General features: G+C 43.2%; 1 long non-coding RNA gene across 1 annotated transcript; it reads left to right on the forward strand.

The window, feature by feature from the left end:
- The first annotated feature begins 2,861 nt into the window (after positions 1-2,861).
- LOC146683499 (uncharacterized) lies at positions 2,862-8,429 on the forward strand. Its single transcript, XR_014917587.1, has 4 exons — positions 2,862-3,348; positions 3,821-3,970; positions 6,761-6,828; positions 6,957-8,429. It is a non-coding gene; the product is annotated as an uncharacterized LOC146683499 (long non-coding RNA).
- The last annotated feature ends 2,952 nt before the right edge of the window (positions 8,430-11,381 follow it).

Below are 11,381 nucleotides of genomic sequence, written 5' to 3' on the forward strand. Positions count from 1 at the left end.
TTAACGCTGACAGCACTAATTTGTTGTTATTATTATTAATATTATTATTAATTTATTTGTAAAATAAATTAAATTTAAAAACCAAAGAAATGATTTAATTCTTTATTTTATTTTGTTTTATTAAAATCAAAATAACAACAAAAACAAAAATAACTAATAAAAAAATATTAAAAGTATTCAGCAGTGTTTTGTGAAATTTGTAATGAGCCTTAGTTAAGTTGATGTCACAGAAGTTTCTGAATCATTTAGATTGTTCAACAAACTGATTCACTCAGGTAAAGATGGTGAGCTGGAGCAATGGTACCCTTGGAGTTCAGTTTAAGTTTTCAGACAAATATTCCCTCGATCAGTTGCAGCTTCTGCTTTTAAATAAATGATTTAGCTGCAAATGTTTAGCTACAGGTAGCAAAGTCCAAAAGTGACACCAGCCAAACATGCAAAAAATGCAAGATGGTGGTGCGCACAGATACAGCGGCTCTATGCTCTCCACTTACCCAATTTCACTGTGCAAGAAACTGCACAATGACAATAAAAAGCTCTAAGTCTAAAACAGTTTCCTGTCCAGTAAAATCGGGCAATTATTCGCTCCAGAGTTTTATCCTACTCCAGGTGAGCAGCCATCGACTTGTAATGAGCCAGCTAAAACAATAATTTCTCAGTGGCTCTTCTGGCACCAACAAGTGGGTGTGTTCTTCCATCGTGCAAGTGTCACGACACACTGAACATGGTCTGAACATGGATTTTCCCTCAATATTTCTTTTCCACCAGTACTATGGGGTATTTGTGAATATCCATGACTGACCCGGCCAGGTGGCCAGCTGGTCTTTGGACAGGGTCACGGCAGTTTCAAGGTTCAACAAAATCCCTTTCACTGACAGACTGAAGGAAAGCTCCTCAAAAATGGAGGGTCTTCAAGCTCCTCAGTGGCAGGAAAAGGTTTCCCGGACCCAGTGTTGTATATTTGTTTCCCAAAAGATTGAACTAGTGGAGAGAAATCAGGTTCTGAAACCATCCAGAGGACAAAGTCTCCAACTGGTTTGTGGAAGTCCAGTTTCTCCAAATTAATCAGCGGGTGAAATGTCTCTTCATGGATGGTTTTGATTCTGTTGTTATTCACGAACAAAGCCCTCAAAGCAGCATATGAAAGAAAGTCATCTTTCATTGTTGTCTCCAGCGTGTTAAAAGAGAGATCGAGCTCAGTGATGAGTTTTGAAGCGGCTGCAGGGACTTCTCCAAGGTTTTGGCTCGAACAGTCGAAGGATGTTGTTCACAGTGGTGACACTGTTGACTGGTGATTGACAAGCACTGAGATACTAACATGACAAACACAAGAAACATCATGACTTATTCTCCTGAGTGCCTGCAAAACACAAACACAAAATCAAACTCAAAGCTTTTCTCTCAGGTGCTGGTGTGGCACAATCTAATGATAAAAAAGGTCATGCTAACAGCTTTTGGAGCACAGCTGCACAAAATAACAGCTTTTGGAGCACAAAATGCATTACAGGTAAACCCAGTACCCAAACATGTTAACAAGGATAAAGAAAAAATCTGAAACAAAAGCAGGTAGTGTGGTGATTTATGTTGTGAGGATGCTTTCACTCCCATCAAAGTCACCCAGTGTTGAGAACCCAAATGAGCCCAAAAACCTCAAGTGGCTGCAACCAACAGCGAACGTCAAGAAGTGGATACTTGCATGTTGAGCCAGAAACATGCAGAAAACCCAAAAGAGGCAAGACAGCACATCTTGGTCCCACTCAGGCAGTACGAACACCTGGAAAGAGGAGCCCACAGTTCAGACCCAAGGTCACTGGTAAGGACACCAGCCAGTTATAAGTCTAGTTTTAATTTTCATTTTAGTGTTATGGCCTTTCTAAGGGTGGCCAGACCATAATATAAGGGTGATCCACCCCTGTCTGACCCCAAGCAGCACATCACACAACCAGTACAATTTTGATGGTGATTTTTTTTCACAGTGATTGAATTCTAACAAAGGAAAGGAGCGAACCATAGCTTCGGGGTGGACCCCAAAACAACAAACAAAAGGGACCGTATCTAAAGGATGTACAAAACTTATTTATGAAAAGAATAAAACCAAATGACAATGTCTTATCTCCCTAACTAAGAAAAACATGAGAAAAGGGTAATCAAATAAAAAGGCAGTCCACCCCTACATGCTCCTGTATAAAGAGACGGGTAACACAAAGCCTGCAGGTTGAGGTCCATGGCGGTGTCATCTTATATGTTGTCTCCAGGTCATTAGCCAATTTGTATGGGTCGTCCCATGGATGCACCAATCACAGAAAGGCACCTGCACACTCAGATTTACATATGAGACAACATTACGACAACAGTCGTAACATTAACTAAAAATGTTTTTCACCATCTCGTTTTAACTTCTGGTTTAGCTTCAGCTAACTAAAACTAAATGGACCTTGGAAATAATCACATCTTAATAGAGTGAACCATAGACTGTATAAAAGATAGGACCATTGCAACTTGACTGCAGCACTTCACCCTTTCACATAGTCCCAGCTCTTCTCTGTCATGTTTTATGGTGCTGCAAATGTCTTCAGTTGGTGAAAGGTCTGGGCTGCTGGTGTCTTGTTGTGCTTGCTATGCATCCCTGACTCGTTTCTTCTTTCTGCATCAAGTAAGGAATGTAGTGAAAGTTCCCAAGAGGTTAAAAACAGCACTGAAAAAATGCCATCAGACCTGAGTTGAGACACTTGGATTATGGAGCTTCTGGACCAAGAGAGTGGATGGGAGCATGTGTTTAACAAGTAAGAGTATAACGTCCCCCAAAATGTCCCTAACTAAGAAAAACATGAGAAAAGGGTAATCAAATAAAAAGGCAGTCCACCCCTACATGCTCCTGTATAAAGAAACAGGTAACACAAAGCCTGCAGGTTGAGGTCCATGGCGGTGTCATCTTATATGTTGTCTCCAGGTCAAGGAGACAACATATAACATGGATAGACAGACAGATTTCAAAATAGCCAGCTGGAATGTTAAGGGGTTGAATAACGGGATTAAGAGGAAGAAAATATTAACATATCTAAAGTTATTGTAACCCACCTAAAATTTGCCTCATGAAAATGAACTGCTGTTCCCAAAGAATGTCAGTAGGTGGCACTATGAGATTGTTTAGTGCTTGTGAACTTGAGTTGAGAACTGTAGAGAAGGAGAATAGCGCTAAGGCTACGTATGCTGGTCGGAGCTACTCACCGAGTTTTTCTTTAATCCTTGTTCAAGAAAAAGGTTGTGTGTGAAGACACAAATTGGATTTTACTTTTCCGCTTGTTGATGCTGATGTACCTCTGTTATTGTGTTTTTTGTTCATTTCCGGTGAGTTGACTAACTGCGCTAGCATAGCAAGCTAATCGTCAGCTAATCATTAGCTTAGTATAATGTAAATTTCATGTGTTCCTTTTAAGTGCTGTATTATCTTTTTATTTCTTCACTTGTGAATGTTTTAAACCAATCGGAAATATTTCTTTGGAAGCTAGTAGGTAAGTTTTATTTATTGTAATGAGATGATAAATATGAGCAGTCTTTGGCTAAATAGTACTGCGACCACGTTTTGCACTTTCCTCGTGCATCAGTAATGTACATTCTCTCAATTCATTGGATTGATGTGACTGCTGTTCACAAAATATGAGATTTGAGTTAAATTTGTATGATGTGGAAATTGTTTTAAGGCTCTTTGATTAATTTTATTATTGATTGCATTAAGTCGTTATATACAAAGAGTGAGAGACATTTGGTCATTAAGTTGTTATATGATATTCATGTAAAATATGTTCACTGCCCTGTGCAGGTTGGTTTTTTTGTTGGAGTCTAAAGTTGCGAGCCAGGATTCCGGATCCCCAGCTGCGATGCAGGAAAGATTTCCAGCCTACTTAAAGTGACAACTGCGTGACTTCTTGACAGATAAGCTTATGAGATCTCAGAACAATACACTACCCGGGTAGTACTACTAACATTAACACTATACTCACACACCTGAACTGAAAAGACTGAAAAGAACTCTGAACTCTGAACTCTAAAACTGAATACACAGACTGACAAATATGGACAATTGGAACTGTTGTGAACTGTTGAATGACTGTTTTTGGTTTGTTTTGAATAAATGTTGACTGTTCTTTGAGCTGTGTGTCATTCGCGCCTTAGTCGATTCCTAGACACCATAAGCCTAAGATCCTAACTTTCTCTACATTCAGTAGTGGTAAAGTATCGTGTGTTACATTATCAAGAGTTGATATAGCCTTTATTCAAGAAATGCACACGTGTAAGTCAGAAGCCTTAAAACTTAAATGTTCCTGGGTAGGTAAAGTCTTTTCCAGTCCTGGAACTGGTAAAAGTAGGGGAGTGTCGGTTCTGATTCATAAAGCAGTTAGCTTTACTGAAACAAAAGTAATAACAGATAAGGAAGGTAGATTTATATTGGTTTATGGACAACTACTGGACACACCAATAATTTTATGTAATATCTATGCACCTAATGCGGACATACTCGCCTTTTTTCACAACCTGTCACAGTATCTTTTGGAATTAGAAGGTGCACAAATAGTGGTAGGAAGAGATTTTAATCAAATACTGGATCAAGACCTAGATAGATCACTTCCTAGGAGAGGCACAGAGAGTAAATCTGTAGTTGCCATAAGGCAGATGACCTCAGATTTAGGTCTGAATGATATTTGGCGGACAATGCATCCAGAAGGCAGGGAATATTCCTTTTACTCTCCGCCTCATAATGTTTATACTAGAATCGACTACTTTCTTATTTCTGAAGCCTTAGTGAATAACTCTATAGATTCAAGTATTGGTAATATAGTATTCTCGGACCATGTGCCAATTTTTCTATGTCTTGGAAATATTTTACAGATTCCTCAAAGCCGCAGATGGCATTTAAATGTGTCCTTAATTAAAGACTCTGGGTTTATTAAATTGATAAGAGATGAAATACAATTTTACAAACAGACAAATAATCGAGAGGACACTACATTGGCTACTTGGTGGGATGCTATGAAGGCATACTTAACCCTCGTGCGCCCTGGACCAAAAAAAAAAAGGGGGGGGGTCCCGCAGACCCCGGCAGCACGGACCCAGGTCTCGTCGCGAAACAGGGCGCCGGTTCACGGTGGGGACAGATGGGGGTCAGGCGGACCCCCAGCTATAGCGGGTCTCGTCACACCGTCGGACAAAGGCACCTAATTGGTTGTAACCCTCCATCGATCGCGTAAGTTACGATGGCAAACCTTGGGGTCTGGAGGGAACCCAAAGCGCCACGGCAACAACTCTCAACTTCACATCATCATCATCATCGTCTCCTTCTTGAGAGTGTTCGCGTACACCGGCCTCAGTGAGGACCTCGGACTCTCCGTTCCTCCTCGACCTCCTTCCTCCTCCCCCGTTCTCCTGCTCCCCGCAGGCGAGCGCTTAGCCGGATGGGCCTTGGGTTGCGCGTAAATGGGCCTAAGTGAGGACCACGGGCTCTCCGTTGCTCCTCGTCTTCCTTGCTCCTTCTCTACCGTTGTCATGCGCCTCACTAGTGAAAGAGAAGCTGTTTGGCCTGCCTATTACGCGAACACCATCCTCCATTTATGCTCCTCGCTAGTGTATGCTTAGGTCTGTGGAGGGCCGGTTTCGCGAACATCCCTTTCGGTGAGGACCTTGGGCTCTCCATTGCTCCTCGTCCTCTTTGCTCCTTCTCTACCGTTGTCATGCGCCTCGCTAGTGAAAGAGAAGCTGTTTGGCCTTCCTATTACGCGAACACTGACCTCCAGTTGGACCTCGGACCCTGCATTGCTCCTCATACTCCTTGCTCCCTCTACATCGTTCTCAAGGGCCTCGCTAGTGAAAGCGCAGCTGTTTAGCCTGCCCATTAGGCGAACACCGCCCTCCGTTTATGCTCCTCGCTAGTGTACGCTTAGGTCTGCAGATGGCCGATTTCGTGTACACCCCCTTCGGTGAGGACCTCGGGCTCTCCGTTGCGCCTCGTACTCCTTACTCCCTCTACGTCGTTCTCAAGCACCTCGCTAGTGAAAGAGCAGCTGCTTGGCCTGCCTATTATGTGAACACCGCCCTCCAGTTGGACCTGGGGCTCTCAATGCCCCTCGTCCTTCTTGCTCCCTCTCCTTCGTTCTCATCTGCCTCGCTAGTGAAAGACCAGCTATGTGGCCTGCCTATTACGCGAACACCGCCCTCCGTTTGGACACTCCTTGCCTCCTCCTCATCCTTGCTCCCTCTACATCGTTCTCAAGAGCCTCGCTAGCGTACGCTTAGGTCTGCGGAGGGCGGGTTACCTGAACACAGCCTTCCGTTTAGACCTCGGACCCTCAGTGTCTCCTCATCCTCCTTTCCCTTTTTTTAAAACATTTTCCTCGCTCTCACGCGCCTCGCTGGCGAGCCCTTAGCTTTGGGGAGGGTGGGTTTCGCGAACACCACCGTCTGTGAGGAACCCAGTACCTCCTACACACACACACACACACACACACACACACACACACACACACACACACACAGGAGGCAGTGAGGAGTAGAAGGAGGTTGTTGCTACGCCTGCGTCGCGAAACCAGGGCTCATTGTGTGTGCGCCCGGAGGAGCTACGGGGGAAACACATGGGACAACCAACTAGTTTGGGGCCATGGTTTATTCAACGTGTATTTTCAGTGTGGTTTAACTTGCTAATCTGATCTGATATACTTTCCTTGAATGTGCCTTAATTCACCTCTTTTTTTCTTTCTTCTTTTCTTAGCTTACTGAAAATGTTGGCGACCAAAGGCCGGATCCAGGGATGTGTGCTGCTTGTGCTACTGGCGTTATGTGGGCAAACTGCTTGCTGTCAACATCAATACAAAGATAACAAAAAAATAGCCTAGTGTAACGTAGTGTTTTATGTTTTTTTTTTCTAGAATGATTCAAATGTTACTATCATTTCCCCAACCCTGCAGGCTCTGCGACCCGTGAAGAACTGAGACTCCTTCTGGTCGGTAAAACAGGATCGGGAAAGAGTGCATCCGGAAACACCATCCTGGGGGATGCGAACGCTTTCAAAGAAGACGTTTCGCCTGAGTCTGTCACCGACGGCTGTCTCAGAAAAGAGGCAGAGGGCAAAGACGGAAGAAATATCGCTGTGATCGACACTCTGGGGCTGTCTTTTGGATGAAATTGATGAAATGGTGGATTTCAATGGAGGAAACCACTACACCAACGAGATGTATATGGCGGCCCAGAAGAAACTCGAAGGAGAAAGGCTGAAGAGGAGAAAGGAGGAAGAACAAAGAAAAAGGGAAGAAGAGGAGAGGATCGAATTGAAGGAGCGGTGTAAATTCTTCCGCCTCGCTTCCCTGGGATTATTTGGCACAGGAGCGTACTTTACATCTTATGTTCTCATGGGGCTCGGTGGAGCCCTTGGATATTCTCAGTTAAAGACGCCGAGCTTGATGGTTGGGCGTCTTCTTTACTCGTCGATACCGTGAAAACTGCGTAGGTGTATCACCTACTCGACCTAGTGATCAACGAGTACCGCACCGAAGCATGCAACGGGTGCAAGACCAATCACCCCAGCCAGAGACAACACGAGTGTCTGCGAGTCTTGGTGTCAGGGTCCCTGTGCCTACCCAGTCGGCTTAGTATGGCTACATATGTTTTTCATTTTGTTCCTGCTCTCTCCCTTCCTCTCTTTCCCTCCTCCCTCTGCCAGGGCGGAGCTCACCTGTGGGCTTCTGCCCTTGGTCCATGCACCTGGTCGCCATCACGCACCTGTGGCTCGTTACGAGAGTGTTCCAGCTCCTTTATAAGACGGCAGCTCTGTGTTTCTCGTCGCTGGACCGTTGCCGATCCGCATTCCCTGGACCAACCCCTGTGTTTCCTGAGTGATTGAGTGTGCGAGGAGTGGAGTACGTCATCGTGTTTTCTGTGGAGTGTGGAGAGGAGCGTGAGGAGTGGACGGAGTGCGTGTGGACTTTCAGCGTCTTTTCCCTTTGTGTGTGGACCCCCGGAGCCCGCCTTCCCCCTCACCTCTGTAAATAGATCACCTGGTGTGCTGTAATAAAGATTCTTGTGTTTCCCAACTCAGAGCCTGCGCGTGTGTCCGTTCCATCCCGCTGTGACACTTGGAGGATGACTTTTACGCTGAACATTATTACAGCATCAGGAAAAGACTCCTCATGCCGCGTTTCATTCCTTCCATTCAACGTCTCCTGATCATGTATTCACAGCCACCGAAGGCGCTGTACAGCACCGAGCACCTGAAACACGGACAGTTTGTTGATATTGTAATCAAAAATACAGCCCCGGGGGGGAGGGAGGGCATTTTAAAAACGCACCCTCCCTATTGCGCATGTCCCTAAAAGGTATGGCCTTCCAGATTGCCTCAGTTGTATCGTGAGTGTAATTTCAAATAAAATAAAACTCAGAAGCGTCTGTGTGTTGTATTCTTCTTCTTATTATTATTATTATTATTATCATTATTATTATTATCATTATTGTGATTATGCTTCATTTTTATGTACTGGGGTATCAATGACCCCCACGCTGCCGCAGCAGCTTCTGTGCGTGGCCCCCAAGTGCTACATTTTCTTTCCCGATCCCCTGACGAACCCATTAGAATCGCTCTGGGGCACTCTTCGACCCCAAATGATCGTTCTGGTTTTTTTTTCATTTTCATTCACCTGTCTCTAGTGAGGGTGGGGTACTTTGGGACCCCCGGGGTCTGGGGCTGCCCCGAAGAGGAGCACAAGGGTTAAAGCCGGTCAGAGCGGACATGCTCCATTTTGCGTAACTATTTTTAAATCCCGGTAGCACTGCAACCACGTAAGCTAACGCAATAATTTTTTTTACATATGAAACCGGAGGAGTTGTACTTACATCTTATGCCATCAGCTTGTCCTAGGTCACAGTTTCCTTCCACATATAGCTTTGCAGAAACTGCATAAAAAGCACTTGCAGCAACAAAAACATAATATTCCAGAAACACGCTTTGCCGATCCGATCAGCTGTTTGTAACACTTCCTACGTCCATCAGCGTGAACTGTCGCATGTCCGCCATGACCTGCCCGAAACCGGAAGAGACGTCATTTTGCGGAAATGTAGTTTTTTACGATCGGGGCCTTATGAGCCTATATTTGTGTTTTTAAAAGTTATGTTTGAGTTTATGACTTTCTGTGTCGTTTCTGGGATGCTTAGGACTCATATTGCACTGCTGGAAATAGTTTATTTTGATGCACATGCTGTTATTTTGCAAATTTGCATTATAATATTTATTTTCGTTTTTCCTGCAGTGTATAAAAATTGGTGTATTTCAAAAATAAAACTATGAAGACACTTAAAATAAATTTCCTGTGGTGGGAAACTAGTTTGTGCAACTTTTTTGTATTTACAGTTTTGAGGGATAAGCCTCTTAAATTTCTCTGACTAGAAATATATGTTAAAAAAACTAAAACAATTTTCAATTTTTTTGTAGTTTATTGCACTTTTTTGCAATTTGTGTAATTACTGTGCACCTAATGCAGACATATTATTAAAGCTTGGGCTATAATGGTTGTATTGATGTATAGCAACTTGAAATGCTCCCAAAAATGGCACTACAGCATGAAAAAATATAATATAAGCTCTGGCGGACTTGGTTCTATGGTAGGTCTTAAAGGGTTAATTAAGGACACATTTAAATGCCATCTGCGGCTTTGAGGAATCTGTAAAATATTTCCAAGACATAGAAAAATTGGCACATGGTCCGAGAATACTATATTACCAATACTTGAATCTATAGAGTTATTCACTAAGGCTTCAGAAATAAGAAAGTAGTCGATTCTAGTATAAACATTATGAGGCGGAGAGTAAAAGGAATATTCCCTGCCTTCTGGATGCATTGTCCGCCAAACATCATTCAGACCTAAACCTGAGGTCATCTGCCTTATGGCAACTACAGATTTACCCTCTGTGCCTCTCCTAGGAAGTGATCTATCTAGGTCTTGATCCAGTATTTGATTAAAATCTCCTCCTACCACTATTTGTGCACCTTCTAATTCCAAAAGATACTGTGACAGGTTGTGAAAAAAGGCGAGTATGTCCGCATTAGGTGCATAGATATTACATAAAATTATTGGTGTGTCCAGTAGTTGTCCATAAACCAATATAAATCTACCTTCCTTATCTGTTATTACTTTTGTTTCAGTAAAGCTAACTGCTTTATGAATCAGAACCGACACTCCCCTACTTTTACCAGTTCCAGGACTGGAAAAGACTTTACCTACCCAGGAACATTTAAGTTTTAAGGCTTCTGACTTACACGTGTGCATTTCTTGAATAAAGGCTATATCAACTCTTGATAACTTTAGATATGTTAATATTTTCTTCCTCTTAATCCCGTTATTCAACCCCTTAACATTCCAGCTGGCTATTTTGAAATCTGTGTCTATCCATGTTATATGTTGTCTCCTTGACCTGGAGACAACATATAAGATGACACCGCCATGGACCTCAACCTGCAGGCTTTGTGTTACCCGTCTCTTTATACAGGAGCATGTAGGGGTGGACTGCCTTTTTATTTGATTACCCTTTTCTCATGTTTTTCTTAGTTAGGGAGATAAGACATTGTCATTTGGTTTTATTCTTTTCATAAATAAGTTTTGTACATCCTTTAGATACGGTCCCTTTTGTTTGTTGTTTTGGGGTCCACCCCGAAGCTATAGTTCGCTCCTTTCCTTTGTTAGAATTCAATCACTGTGAAAAAAAATCACCATCAAAATTGTACTGGTTGTGTGATGTGCTGCTTGGGGTCAGACAGGGGTGGATCACCCTTATATTATGGTCTGGCCACCCTTAGAAAGGCCATAACACTAACTAAAATGAAAATTAAAACTAGACTTATAACTGGCTGGTGTCCTTACCAGTGACCTTGGGTCTGAACTGTGGGCTCCTCTTTCCAGGTGTTCGTACTGCCTGAGTGGGACCAAGATGTGCTGTCTTGCCTCTTTTGGGTTTTCTGCATGTTTCTGGCTCAACATGCAAGTATCCACTTCTTGACGTTCGCTGTTGGTTGCAGCCACTTGAGGTTTTTGGGCTCATTTGGGTTCTCAACACTGGGTGACTTTGATGGGAGTGAAAGCATCCTCACAACATAAATCACCACACTACCTGCTTTTGTTTCAGATTTTTTCTTTATCCTTGTTAACATGTTTGGGTACTGGGTTTACCTGTAATGCATTTTGTGCTCCAAAAGCTGTTATTTTGTGCAGCTGTGCTCCAAAAGCTGTTAGCATGACCTTTTTTATCATTAGATTGTGCCACACCAGCATCTGAGAGAAAAGCTTTGAGTTTGATTTTGTGTTTGTGTTTTGCAGGCACTCAGGAGAATAAGTCATGATGTTTCTTGT

This window comes from Copadichromis virginalis, linkage group LG22, assembly GCF_057382275.1.
Source record: "Copadichromis virginalis isolate Kocher_CV1m ecotype Utaka linkage group LG22, C_Virginalis_male_GT1.1, whole genome shotgun sequence".
NCBI classification, from domain to species: Eukaryota; Metazoa; Chordata; class Actinopteri; order Cichliformes; family Cichlidae; genus Copadichromis; species Copadichromis virginalis.